The sequence below is a fragment of the Dermacentor variabilis genome, chromosome 5, assembly GCF_050947875.1.
Source record: "Dermacentor variabilis isolate Ectoservices chromosome 5, ASM5094787v1, whole genome shotgun sequence".
NCBI lineage: Eukaryota > Metazoa > Arthropoda > Arachnida > Ixodida > Ixodidae > Dermacentor > Dermacentor variabilis.
In genome coordinates, this window is record NC_134572.1 from 50851969 (window position 1) to 50865616 (window position 13648).

The 13648-nt window shown below is 49.7% G+C and overlaps 1 protein-coding gene across 2 annotated transcripts in view; it reads left to right on the forward strand.

Annotated features, from left to right (window-relative positions):
- CdGAPr (GTPase-activating protein CdGAPr) overlaps positions 1-13648 on the forward strand; it is a 317407-nt gene that overhangs the window by 64438 nt on the left and 239321 nt on the right. The window lies entirely within an intron of this gene.

A 13648-nucleotide genomic window follows, 5' to 3' on the forward strand; every position in this document is an offset into this window, starting at 1 on the left:
GGTTCACTGGACAACAGAAAGCGCTGAAGTTTCGTGAAGTTTGCAACCGTTGCCAGTAAACTATGAATACTATGTTGTTCTCATATACCGGTGTACAGGCTTCAAATCGGAATACGACGGAGGCTGTACGTGCCGATGCACGTTGCAAAAATATTCAGCGTGTCATAGATTCCGCTGTCTGGGAACTTTTGATGGGGGACTTTACCTACCAGCCCAAATTAGCATCATGCCTGTTGGCTGGCCTTCACATTCATGCGCATGCGCAAATGGTTCGTGCGAGACCTTTAATGGGCGCTTGATTTATCGACGAGATCGCTGACCGGCTGGAATGAGCTGTCAGCGGAGAATAAATTTAGGCGCGCGAAGTTCGGGTAGCGTGATTAGGCTCCAATTCATTTCTTGGCGTCTGATCAAAGAAAGGTTCACCGGAAGAAGGTGCTACTGTAGAGAGCAACAGTGGCACAGGCGTTGTTCTGGCGATTTGCCCGGTCGTTTCGCCACACGAGGAAGTCACCTTTATTACGCGTAGGTTGCAATTTCGCGAACCGGAACGGAAAAGGAAAGCTGCTGGGCACCGTTGCGAAAGCCGTCACCCGCCGAACCGAAACGGAACCCAGTGGGAACTGTTATTCTTTTTTCCGCCGTTGGGCCTAAGTGCAAGTGACTTTAAGTATAGAAAGCTTTCCGGTCGGAAGCTGTGGGGCTCATTCTTGTCTTCCACTAAGGTACGTAATCCGTTATGTCGCAATGTAAAGTTGCATAAGAAAAGACATCGAAGAAAGAAAAAAAAAATGGAAAGGCAAGTAAAGTAGCAAGGTTGGAAACAGGGCTTTGGCCTGTCCGCGTCTGCGCCACGTTTTGCGTTCACAAGTTTCAAATATGTCGCTCTCGAAGCCATTATGTGCCGCTCGCGTGTCCCTCCCTGCAGTTCTGACACGTAGTTGATTGTAGAGAACTGTTTGTGAGAAATACGGAAAGAAGTACAACAATGCGGTCGGTGGTCGGTACTTGTGCTCTCATTTCACGCACCCACTATTTGACCTCGTTTGGTTGGCGTCGTTTGAACGAGTGTATAGCTTCTAGCCACACAGCTCAGCGGCGGTGTCCGCGTGCCGCACCGGAGAGGCACGGGCTCACCTTCCTAATCCGCCCGTTACTCGCATATCTTAACGCATTCCGCGTCGGCTCCCACATCAATGGAGAAAGAGAGGAAGGGGGGGGGGGAACGGGGATTGTGGGGGTCCTCCTTAATGACCCTTCTTGGGTCTCCATTAGCATGCGCTGATGAGTTCGCGCCTAATCTGTGGCGGCGCAGAGCCCCATCTCAAAAGACCCGAGCAGCGTGAGCGCGCTCGCCAGGCGGCATCTCGCACCTTTCGCCGCGCGCGAGCGACTTCTCTTTAACGTCACGCGAGACGACGGCAGCCACCGCGGAGTTGTGCGTACGCGCGCCCCTACACACCCGGGGTCACCGACCTTTTTCGGCGCGGGTGCTGGCGCGGCTTGTGCGTGCTGCACTAGGTTACCACTGCGCCGAGTGTTTCCGTGCCCTTTCGCGTATTTATTTACCTTTCTTGTTGCCCGTGCTCGCTCGTCGCGGCCAGCTCGTTAGCGAGCAACCGCGAACTTTTCGGGCCAAGGAGGAAAAAAGAAAAAGAAGTTTCTTCTCCACGTCTCCGTCGCCACGAGCTATAGTGGAGGCCCGCACGGACACGCTATGCAGAAAGAAGCAAAAGTGTGCTACGAGGAATAGGAGATCGTAAATCACGCTTTTCCCGCTTCTTCCGTTTCTTGTCGCCGTGGGTCTCGTTTCTTCGTTTCTTTGTTTTTTTTCCGGGCCTGCCCTCTCTGTCTCTCTTTTCTTCTTCTCAAAGCCGCGCACTCGCGTGTTGCGACGACCCTTATAGAACATACGTATTCGCGCATCGCTGTCGTGAGTGATGATCTCCTCGGCGGCATAGCGGTTGCCCGGCGTAAAGAGTTGCGTGGCGGAGACGCACACGGGAGGAGTCGCAAGAACCGCCGATGCCGCTCATCTACTCCTCCTCCGGCCGGAAGCGAGACGCGGGAGGCTTGTCGACATCCACCTGCTCCGCCGCGGGGCGCCAGTTGCGTTTGGTGGGAGTTCAACCAAATCGATTATACGCTCTAGAGAGTGGATGGGTGTAGTGCTCTGGGGCTGGAGGTAGAGGTTGCGGCTGCTTGGCTTCGAGCGGCCGGAAATGAAAAGACGATAGCGCCGTTTGTCTGCGAATGTCGCGCTCAGATTAGATGTATATATGGCTGCTTTCTTTCTTTCTTTCTTTTTTTCTTTCTTCTCTTTACTATTCGGAGGTTGGCGACAGCTTTCGCCCTTGGTAATCGTTTCGCTATCGACTGAAGTCGTCCATCTTCTTTGACGGTTGTCGAAGCGATCCGATTCGTTTATCTAAAAGGAAGTGAGTGAATGTTTTATCTTCTTGGTTGTTTAATTTCCCGTATTACCTTTAAGCCCTGGCAGCCCGTGAGTAAATGTCGCCCATTCTGGAGTATACCGGCTCCGAGGTCTGCGCAATGCTCGGTGCCTTGTCGTCGCCGGCGGTGTGCTCTGTCAGGATCTGAGAAATCATTAGAGAAATAACTTGATAGAGCAGCGGACAGCGTGCGCTGCCCTCCGAGGGCCGGTGAATTTGAGTATTGTTGCGCACTGGAGTATTTGTCGCCGTAGTATAGCATATATATGTCGTTGAGTGAGTGGGAAGAAAAAGGCCGCGAATATCGATCGTATACTGTCTCGTGTTTTCGACCTTTCTTGTGTTGAAGCAGGCACTCGTGATTATTACGATTTCCACGTGCCACTTTACGTATTTGTTAGTTGAAAACATCGTTGTTTCAACGCTGCGATATTGGCGTCTGTGTCAATCCGTGCATCGCTCTCCACGCGCAATCGCTCTGAGCGCAAATGTACGAAAAAAGGATGATCGGCGATGTAAACACCGACTTCCCTGTCATTGCAGGATTTCGGCTGACCTCGGCGTTTTCGCCTTCCTTGTTCTCTATTTAGTTGCCTTTCTTTGCGACGTTCATTTTTATCCTTCATGTCACATCAACGACATTATTTCGCTCTTCGATCCTGTTCTTTAGCATTCGTACTTTATTTAGTGTTTCTCAAGAGGCCTCAGAAATCGCGTTGCTGCCAATCTTTCGAGGTGCTCTTTTATGCCGTTCGATGGTGCGTGGAGTAACTAGATTCATTTGCTCGAACGGCGGCGGTTTCTTTTTTTTCCTTTTGTTAATCGTTATGCGGCTTCGGCCTAATTGCGACTGCGCAGGCCTTTATGAACAGAGAGGAAGTCTATCCGTTGTATATTTTAACATGGATCCCACGACTTCGGCACTTCAATTACGTCTCCTCGTCCACTTGTGTTTGGTTAGTGGCGTGAGGAAGGCAATTTCTTCCATTTGTTCGTTGAGCTCCGCCTGCCATTTCGCTCCTGGCGATTTCGTTCCTTTGGGCTACACGTATTGGTCTGTTGCCGTGTCGACAGCGATGGAATATTTACCGTAGGACGCTTTTTCGGACACGAGTCGGCGCTCTTGTTCCAAGGCGCTGATTGATGATCGGGGTTAATCACTGTCAGCGCGTGGATATTCACGGAAGCCACGATCATCGATGTTCTAGGTGCAGGGGTATTTGTCACGACAGTGCAGCCGCTCACGCCTATAGTTCTGTGCCTTGGTAGCCTGTTTGCAGGGCAGCACTGTTGCATCGGGAAAATGTGGTTTCGGCGTCACTATAAACAGGCAGTGCACGGTTTGAGATAGCCGATCGGCCTGTCGGAAATGCGAGATGCAATGACCTAACGGAGAGCTTCATCGGGGACACAGTGACGACTTGAACTATTGTTAACAACCGGTGATGTAAATAATTAAAAGATCGATGCAGTGACTATTGTGGCTCACACCTCAACGCCCTATAGTTTTGCTGTGATCGACGCCGAAATAAGCGAGCTGTGGATGATTTTTGACAATCTGAGCTTCTTTAACGTGCGCCGAAACTTCGGTGTTTTGCATTCCGACCCCATAAGAATGCTGTCGTTGTGGTAGGAACTGAACTCGTCACCTGGGGCTCAGCAGCAGAAGGCAATGACCACTGAGCATGGCCTCTGACATTTGAGCGCGCTCAATCTCGGAGGCCATGCACTGACACATCTTGGCGTTTCCTCCATTCTTTTTCTTGTTTTTTTTTTCTTTTTTTTCAATGTACACCCCGAATGACTTCGATGTGTGAACGCAGTTGCTCATTTTCTTGTCTCTTGAAAGTGTACTGACATGACATTTTCGTGTTGTGATTTCTTTTGCGATATAAGTGAAGTAAATGAAGTTCTAAACCCTCAAAAATACTTTTTAAAAATTACTGCCACAGTACACTAAATAATTTATTATAATACTTGTTTCTACGAATCAGTTTCGGTTTCAGTACCCCGGAGGCGGATGAATCGTGACGTCACGATACACTGGCTCTGTCCGTTAGTGTGATCGGCTCAAGCGAGCGTAGTCTGAAGAAATGCGCGCAAATCTTTCGTTTTTTTTTTCTTTAGAAAAGCGGCACCGCCATATATGCCTATCATTATGCTGCTTCAACAGGCAAGCTAGGATATGTGTCATGACGTCACACTAGTGTCGATGACGCCGGAATCGCTAGAGATTTTATCAATGAACACATCTTGCGTTTCCCCATCTTCACACGCTTGCTAAGTGTTCTCCTCCTAACGTGCGAGAAGCATGTGACAGAGTTTCTACACGTTCGGATATATGTGTCAGCATGCTCCTCCAAAAGTACGTAAGGGTATAGTCGCTACATAGACGCACTTCTGACGTTGTATCTGTTCCCGTCATACGTGTATCGTTTTCGTTTTGCTTTGTTTTCTTTCGTTTTTTTTTATTTGAATGCGCACGGGTGAATGCCAGGCGCCTATAGAAAGCGGCGGAGACGGCGCGCACACTCATATCCGTGGTCAGCGGTGCGTGGAGACGCCTTGCGCGGGGCCGCCGCACCGGGCTCCGTCTTCTCGTCGAGCCGGAGTGACTCATTTCGCCTCGCATAGCGGCTCCAGTGTGTGGCCCTGAGCTAACGGAGGAGCTTGACGAGCGGTGCACGCGTGTGTGGCAGGGAAGCCGGTCGTGCAGCGTACAAAAGCTATTGGGACCGTGGAGTAGCGCTCCAGCGCAGTGTAACGCTCCGCGGCTCTAGTAGAATTCCTGTATGAGAGATGCTGACCGCAGTATGGAATTATTGATGTACAACAATCGCTAATATTTCTTGGTATTATGTTCTTGCATTAAAAAAAAAAAAAGATGTTTATATCTACTTATGTTGTATTTCTCACCTTTTTTGTAGGTTATTAAATTGCGATTTTGTGTTTACGCGTGTATTTGGCTTTGATGAAGTCTCACGACTATCCGTGAAGTGTTTGTGAAATGACTGTGCGCCCTGGAAAGCTGTTTTCTGCTGTCTATACGTTTCACTATGAGGAATGTGTTGCACTTTTTTTTTCGTGCATTTATTTGTTTATTGCAAGTGACCGCCCCGTGTTCGTTGGCGAACTACTTAATAGCTGAAAATTCTCACTTCACCCGTCATCAGCCTTCAGTTGTTTAATATTTTAACATTTCGGATAATCCAGCTACATGCTCTACTTGTTGCCATCATTTCTAATTCATTACAAATAAATCAAATAATCGAAACTCTGAATGATCGAAAAGGAGCGGCGTGGATTATGGACAACAAACGTCACATCGTGATGTTATGAGAGCCGATGAACATAGGCGGTACAATGTGGCCCGCATCCACAAAACTTCACGGTGGGCCACTGCTGCAATAGTTTCCCACAGAAACCATTTGAGGAAAAACTGGAGCTGCGGTCGCTCACCGGCCATAAGAATTACGGTTGGTACGTTGATTTGTGTAATATTTGTGCTTGTGGCTTCAGTTATGCTTGTGACGTTATTTATTCCGATTTATTTATCTAAATTCTCACGCACTGACACTCTTCTAAACAAATAGGTACAATTAGTCTCCGAGCACACGTGAAAGTATTACGAATAGTTACACTTACAACGGAATATCTTGTTGAAAACAATTAATTTACAAAGTAACAGAGCCGTTTGAAGCGAGACGGGCGTAGTTTAGGCAATTCCATGCGTTACTCATCGTTCCCATGGTGGCTTGGAACTTCCGTGCTTGTAGCTTCCGAAGACAACAGCGCCGGAGTTAACTTCTGTTTCACGCAGGCTTTCGGTCTCTTATTTGTCCTGCCACGGTGGCAGGACAAGTCGTGTTGCATCAAAGAAGTGTGTGCACACACCTCTCGGGGTCCTCGGTGGCCTCGGGACGCTGTAATATTTCACCTATCTTGTCTTTTTTGCGCGCCTCATACTCTTGACGCGTATTTCCAGCCAGAGGCAGAGTCATCGCGCCATCGCTGGCGCTTCCGCCACCGCGTTGGTCCACTTTGCGCGCCCTGCTCGAAAAGCTGCACGGGCGAGATTACTACCCCACTCGAAATATCGGCGCCCTGCGCTCTGCTTTCTTTCCGCTGGCGGTGATGGACGCTCGCTGGCGCCACTGTTTCCTCTTCACCGCATCAAGTGGTGCCGTAATTTCTTCGAAAGTGGCACATATATCCCCCCCTCCCCCCATCTCTTGGGGGACATGTATAACGGGACCTTTGCTTCTACATATATGGGCGACGGCATGCATCGCGGACCCACGGCGCGCGCGCATCTGGTTGCGTATCCGGCCCCTTGCCCGCTGTTCCTACGCCGCGCTCCCCCTTCCAGCATCCAAGCGTCGTCCGCGCGGAGTTCCTCGAACTCGATCTCTGAGGCTGCTGCCCCGGAGCCGTCCCCTGGCGCTGACTTTCGCGTGACGTCGACAGCAGGAGGCTGCGACTACGTCACGTAGATGTCCCGCCGCGAGCAACGACGTTGTCCCCCGAGCGCGCGTGCCTCGTCTGTCGCGAAGACCCATTTCGTGGTGCGCTATTTTTGGGGGGCGACTGCGGCAGATCACGCGGCGAACTTTTCTTTTTCTTATTGTACTTTTTTTTTTTCAGGAAGCGTTGTTTACCTTGGTCGCGTAAGGAAATAAAAGTGTCTGTGGCGCGACGCAAGAGTTGTCGAGGAGTTTTGTTGCCTTCGTCGCCGCAATTGTCACTGGCAGTCGGAGCGACGTGCGTTTTACTCTGCTCTGAATGTGTCTGTTAGAGTTAGTCACATGCATCAAGCAAGAGGCTGTTTTGCTCGAATGCAAGGAAGTAAGAATACTGATAGGTCTTTTTAAACCGTGTATTACTCGCGTTGGTAGAGATCAATAAATCTGTGGTGAGCGCTAATTAACTTTAATGTATTATGCAATGTTCGCTTAGCAGGACTGAGTTTAATTAGCTTTAGCACATGTCGCGATTGAGTGTTTGTCACGATGTGCATTCATGCTCCGCGTAGCTGTGTGCCGCAATGTACAACGAAGTATATTCATGAAAATAGCAGGAACCAAGTTGCATTTACCCGCACGTTCAAGGAAAAATCACTCGGAACTCGTGCTTGTTTCTGGTTTCTGATTGGCGGAGGTGCCTTGAGCAGAGGCCGGCTTCAGTTACGCAGTTTCTTCTTCATTGATTGATCGTTCGATCTATAATTTGATCTCGTCCCGGATTCGGCTCAGACTCTGTGCTAAAATAATATATTAGGACCTAATCGGTGAACGTCAGAAAAATTACTCGCTAATCAGGGACGATCATGTGTATGAGAGCAGCATTCCGGGCAAGTTGGTAATCCATTATTCAAATAGTATTGCGCAACAAAAAACGACACGGAGGTAAGAGAAGACGACACACCAAAGCGCTTGGTGTGTCGTCTTCTCTTACGCTTGGTGTGTCGTCTTCTCTTACGTCCGTGTCGTTTTTGTTGCGCAATGTCATTTGAATCATGTGTATGTCCACCGCAGCCGCCGATAATGTGTGGCCCCGTCGCGAAAGTATACATATTACGAGTGAGGAAAAAATTGACTCTTAATATGCAATCACATTTCCTGTACCGCGGGTACACGGAACCCATTAGTGTTTGGTGCAAGTCCTTTTGAGCTCCAAAAGATAGTGATGCTTCTCACTATTTTTCGTATAGCTTAAAGGGTTTACGACTTATATTTAACGAGAGAGATAGAAAAAATAGGATGAGTAGTTGAATGTAGCTTGTCAGTGCTCCTTTAACAGTGAGCTACTGAGGGAACGCGGCCGTATATTGGTCTGGGAAACTTGCATATCGTCCATTGCGTGAATGCTGAATTCGTTATTGTTTACAGAGCCACTTTCAACATTCCCGAATGAGCGAAGAAAATTACTTCTCCGTTCATTTCTGAATGTTTAGCTCACCTAGATTGGTAAACGCGCCACTCCCGAAGGGCGCGCTGTTTCTTCTTTTCTTTGCCCCTGCTATCGTCGACGCGGTCGCAGGCACGATTAATGGCGGGCAGCATCTCTAGGCTCGCGAGGAACAGTTTTCGGTGGGCTCGCCCGCGTAACTCGGTTGTCGGGAGCTGCCGCGGCGTCTCTGTCTCGCGTGCGAACCCGCTGCTGCTTGTTCGCATCTCGGCAAGTTTTGCTTTTGCGAACGTGGACGGGGAAGAGGCAGAAGATGCGGCCCTCGCGGAGATCGTATATTCCGGCGGTCCGCGCGGTATCGGCGCGTGAGATCGAACGCAGAACGCCCGCGGCGGCATCTGCGGTGCCGGCGAGGAAGCTCTCGGACTCCTTCCCGCCCTGCCTACTCCCGGACGTGGCACAAAATAATAAAGACTCCCCCCCCCCCCCCCACCTCTTCCTATCTGTATGTCGTTTATTGTGTTTGTTTCATCTAACTCCTTTTAGTGTCTTTCCTCTTTGCTGTTTCTTTCTTTCTTTTCATTTCCCGAACTCCCATCCACAACATTATTGAGAACCACTTCTTAACCATTTTCTTTTTCTTTCGTTCTAAGATTATCAATTCGGTTCTCTTCTCTTCCTTATATAATTATATTTCTTCTTCTGTTGGCATTTACCCCGTGATACATTGTGACGCCTCCTCTCTCTCTCTCTCTCTCTGCACTCTTATTCCTCCGACCCTTCGCGTAGGAAGCTAGCATCGTTGTTAGCTTGTGTGCGTGCTTCCCAGCCGTATTTCACATTCGGATAAAAAAAAAAAAAAAGGCAGTTTCCGAGTGCCGGGGCGTTCAGGTGTGCTCGCGCCCGGTTCGCGCAGTATCTAAATTTGATCGGCCAGAAATCAAACGGAAGATGGCGATCGGGGTCCGATTTCCTCTTGGAACGTGCGCCGCCGCCGCGGTGCGCTAGCGTTGCTTCCGTGTTTTTTATAGGAATGTAGGGGTGCTGCCGGAAAGGTGTGGCCGGAGGTGGCATCCCCGTGCCCCGATTCGTCGTCCTCATCGTTCGCGGGTGCTGAGAACGGACGTTCGATGCGAGCACTCTAGCTTGAGGACGGCTGCGATCGACGATTCCCCACTTCGTGTGACGTGTTTGAGGCTCGCGACTGCGCCGGAGTTCCGTAGAGTATCGCAGTTCGACCCACACGAAGTTAAAGGCAGCTGCAACGCTAACTTCGCAGTGCGGAAGCCCGAACAACAACAACAACGACAAAAAGGTGAAGAAAGAAATGGCAAGAAAACCGGACGTGGATAACATGTAAGCATCATAGACCGTCAACCAGCTCCAGTCCTATATACCTTGTTAGGACTGCCCGTTTTAGGGTGGTATATCATCAACTCTACACTTCCCTGCCAAGTCCTGTACTGCAACTTCTCGAATAGCCGCTGTGCTGCGCTTTGGGACGCAAAACTTCATGCATCAATGGACAGTTCTTGCACCGTTACGGTTACAGTGCGGTCTTATTATTTTGTCATTTTGGCACGAGAAGCCCGAGAATATAATTTTTTTTTTTAAAGTCATTTTGCTTGCCGGGTGCAATCGTCCTGTGCTTGGTGGACGCACTTAGCTGCGGCGCCGGCGCCGCCCAGGCAGTGTTTGCTGGGACGCAGCCTTCGGAAAGGACTTCGTGTTTCGAGGAGAACGTCTGTGAACCCTTTGCCCATAACTGTGCGGGCCTTCTCGTCCTCGTCGTTTAATATCGTACGGGCGCCCCGATAGAGCTGTTCATAGCAAGGCGGCCCCTTTCATTCGTGCCAAGATCTTGTTTGTTCTGTTTTTAAACTCGCGAATGTAGCTCTCCGTGCGTGTTCAGCGTTTTTCAATCGCGACCAGTCCCGGAAGTGGCGCACTGTTTTACGCAATCCCGGAGTGTGCGGGGACATAAAAGGACGGTCTTGTGTTGGCGAATCCTCGTGCTTGCCGCCGCAAGATACGGCTATACGGCGAGGGAGCTCCATCTTGGGACTCTTGCGACATCGGGACCGAAGGAGGCTTGACGCCTGTGCGAAGTATAGAAGCTGCTGAGAAAGACAGAAAAAAACTATAGACCGATATAGGTCGAAGGCGCAAATGTTTTGCAGGAAAGCCGTTGTTTGGACCAAGTGCTTAGCATTCGCGTAAGAAAAACTGGGGGGAAATATGGTCGATTGATTTATTTTATTGAGATGTCGGGAACGTTAGCAACAAATGCGTCTCTGGCTGCTTTTTTTTCATTCATTCATTCATTTGAATGCCTTCAAGGCCCGAAGGCGTTAAAGAAGGGAATGGGTAACGGATAAGTATTACAAGAACAAAGAAAAACAATGCGGCTGCGAAAAATAAAAGTAATCTTCAACAACAGCCTTAAATGCAAGCACAGTTCGGCGACAGAGGCGAGCAGGTGATTTCCTTCGTTGGATGTATTAGTAACAGAACATTCATCAAACAGCTTTGTACGGGAGTGTGGCGCGTGTACTTTATATTGATCAGTTCTGTTTGATATATAGGATGGTTCTGGAAGAAGATAGTGTTTTAATTGTGCGTTATGGTAGATTTTATGGAATGTAAAGATACGGGACAGTTTGCGAGGTGAATACAGGGGTGGAAGGTCCAAAAGTGTTTTAATAGATGGTGCACTATATACATGAACGTGGATAGTCTGAAGAAATGAAGCGTGCACTGCCATTTTTGAATTGCAGTTCTTGTAGACACAATCGCCACAATTTTCTTTAGTAATTTTTTGCTGTAAGCTCTATGCACCGTGGAGGCAATTTCATACTGCGCGTTTGGCACGCGCATCTCCGTTCCCTCCGCGCAGCCGACCAGTGCCCAAGGAGGTTTAAAATAATAATAAAACAGCAACAGCAAAACATATTCTGGGTAGTGCTACCTGAGCGCAGTTTCTAAATGTGCGCTTGTCCTTTCGCGCTTCTCTTCTAAAGCGTGTGCGTCTTGCTTCTGCTTCACCTTCGGTTCCGCTGGCTCTGTGCGCGCGAGGGTGCTTGCACGCCCTCCCTCTCTCCTGCGGGGGAGGAGGAGAGCATTCAGGCACGCTAGTTCATCTGTGCGCGTGCGCTGGCGTTTCTATAATTGGTCCGCCCCTTGCTATACTGGAACGCTGTGTGCATCTTCTATTTGTACACGCGAAGAGCAAGTTAGTTTGCCCTTTCCGGAAGCTGCTTGCGCCCACCCCCCTTCCCCCCCCGCCCAATTTTCCTACACTCGGAACGTACCATACGAACGAGTCACGCCGCAGTTAGGGCTTCTCTCTGTGTTCCAGGCACCTTTTTCACTGCGTGAAGATCAACGTGGCGTCGGTGTGAGCTGTGAAGCTCAGTGCAAGCCGCTGTGACGTCGGCGTCAGGTGCATAATGAACGGCAACATCCCTTGTCCTGCGCATTGCAACTCCAGCCTCTATTATAGTATAGGTCTTGAGAAGAAACAGCGCAAAAGAACAGGACGCATAAGAAAGGGACAGTGGTCCCTTTGTTATCTCCTGTTCTTTTGCCCTGTGTGAACCAACCCAAATGCGTACGCTTCTGTAGTTATCTTACGTCATTCTACAGACACTGTAGATTGTGGCGGCTCTTGATTGCATGGAAGGCGCAGAGCAGCGGAGGCGCTTGGCGACAAGTGTCGTATACGGGGTGACTGAGCATCTGAATCGTTATACTGCTGTACGTAACTCGATGCATATACAGACCACCGTATTTCAGTCGAGGCGAGAGGGAAAACGGGTACTGGAATTTCGTATTGCGCCGATGCAGCCTAATGCAGCTCGCTTTATTGTGTCCTCTGTCGGAGTCCACCACTCGTAAGTGCTGTGGCTGTCGAAGGGCGCATACGTTACTGGCACCAGAATTTTTTACAAGCCGGCGTTCACACGTTTGTGCTTCTATATGGTGGCCGGTGACACGTTCCAGTGCTTTCTGTATGCCAGAGCGTGAAATTCCGTACGTGATAGGACTAGTTTCAAGAACGGAACTTACGTAAGAGAAGTATGCTCTTACGAATTGAATCGACGTATTCTGCATTCTGATTTGCAGCGGCACACGATGCTTTATGAATATAAAGAACCGCGGTCAAACTGTTGTTATTTGTGCCTTGCTTGCGAGGTGTCTGCACCGTTTTCATTTTCTTCTTTTTAACACACAACACCATGATGCAAGCGATACTGTGACATGGTCGGTGAAGCTCCTACGATACCAGACGCAGCGGCACAAGGGAGCACAAGTCGCCGACCTCACTGAGGTCGGCGGTACGTATGCCCTTTGAAATGCGCTCCCAAATGCCCTGTGGCTGCCGCGGTTTCCCTTCGCGTGTGGGGCGAGATTCCGTTCGGGGAGCAGTGGTTATAAAAGGAGATGGCGAGATGGCTTATCTCTGGACGAAGCAGTGTATACGCCGGCTGCCGGGTCGGGAGTGCATTTCGCGTGGGCGGGAGGGCAACGTGCGCCCGGGAGCAAGGTCGGGGAAGTAGTCTGGCTGTTTCGTTGTTGTTGTTCGCTAGTTAATTACCGTCAAGTGGTGCGTGCGAGTTGCGAATCGAAAGATAAGTAAGGAAATAAGTAAATAAATATGTAGATAAATAACCCCACTCCTGAGATAGAGAGCATCATTGCTGTACGCATTGCCGTTCCAGCTGTATTCCTGCTGTGTGTGTATCTCCTTGAGTTAGAGAGAGAGAGAGAGAGAGAGAGAGAGAGAGAGAGAGAGAGAGGAAAGGAATCGGCAGTTTTAAAGGCAATGGCTTTCGGATCCTGATGACTGTAGTTCGTATATTAAGGGCGCCATTTCTCTAACACGTTCCTCCCCGGAGGGTCACACGCAGTGAGCGAGCAGGTTCGTTTTCTACGTGTTTGTCCTTCATAACTGAGAGACAGGATGAGAACAAGAACATGCACGTCCAATTCACGGGACAGGGTCACCGATGGACGCTTGCCCACGTTTTATGCGTACGCGTACTGCCTTAAAACAACAGGGGGCACCCCGTTTGACGAAACGGAGCGCAGCGCCTGCCCGGTCTAAAATAGGGCACATGCATCATCGCCAGGCGCGGATATTCCTTTTTCTTTCCCTTCTTTTAGTGCGTCAAGAAATACGCGTATACGCGCTCGGTGATGTGTATACGTATACACAGCGAACGCATCGCGACGGTCGCATCAGGGAGCGGGCGCTCGAGCTGGGCCGTCCGTCCGTCCGCGTAGCG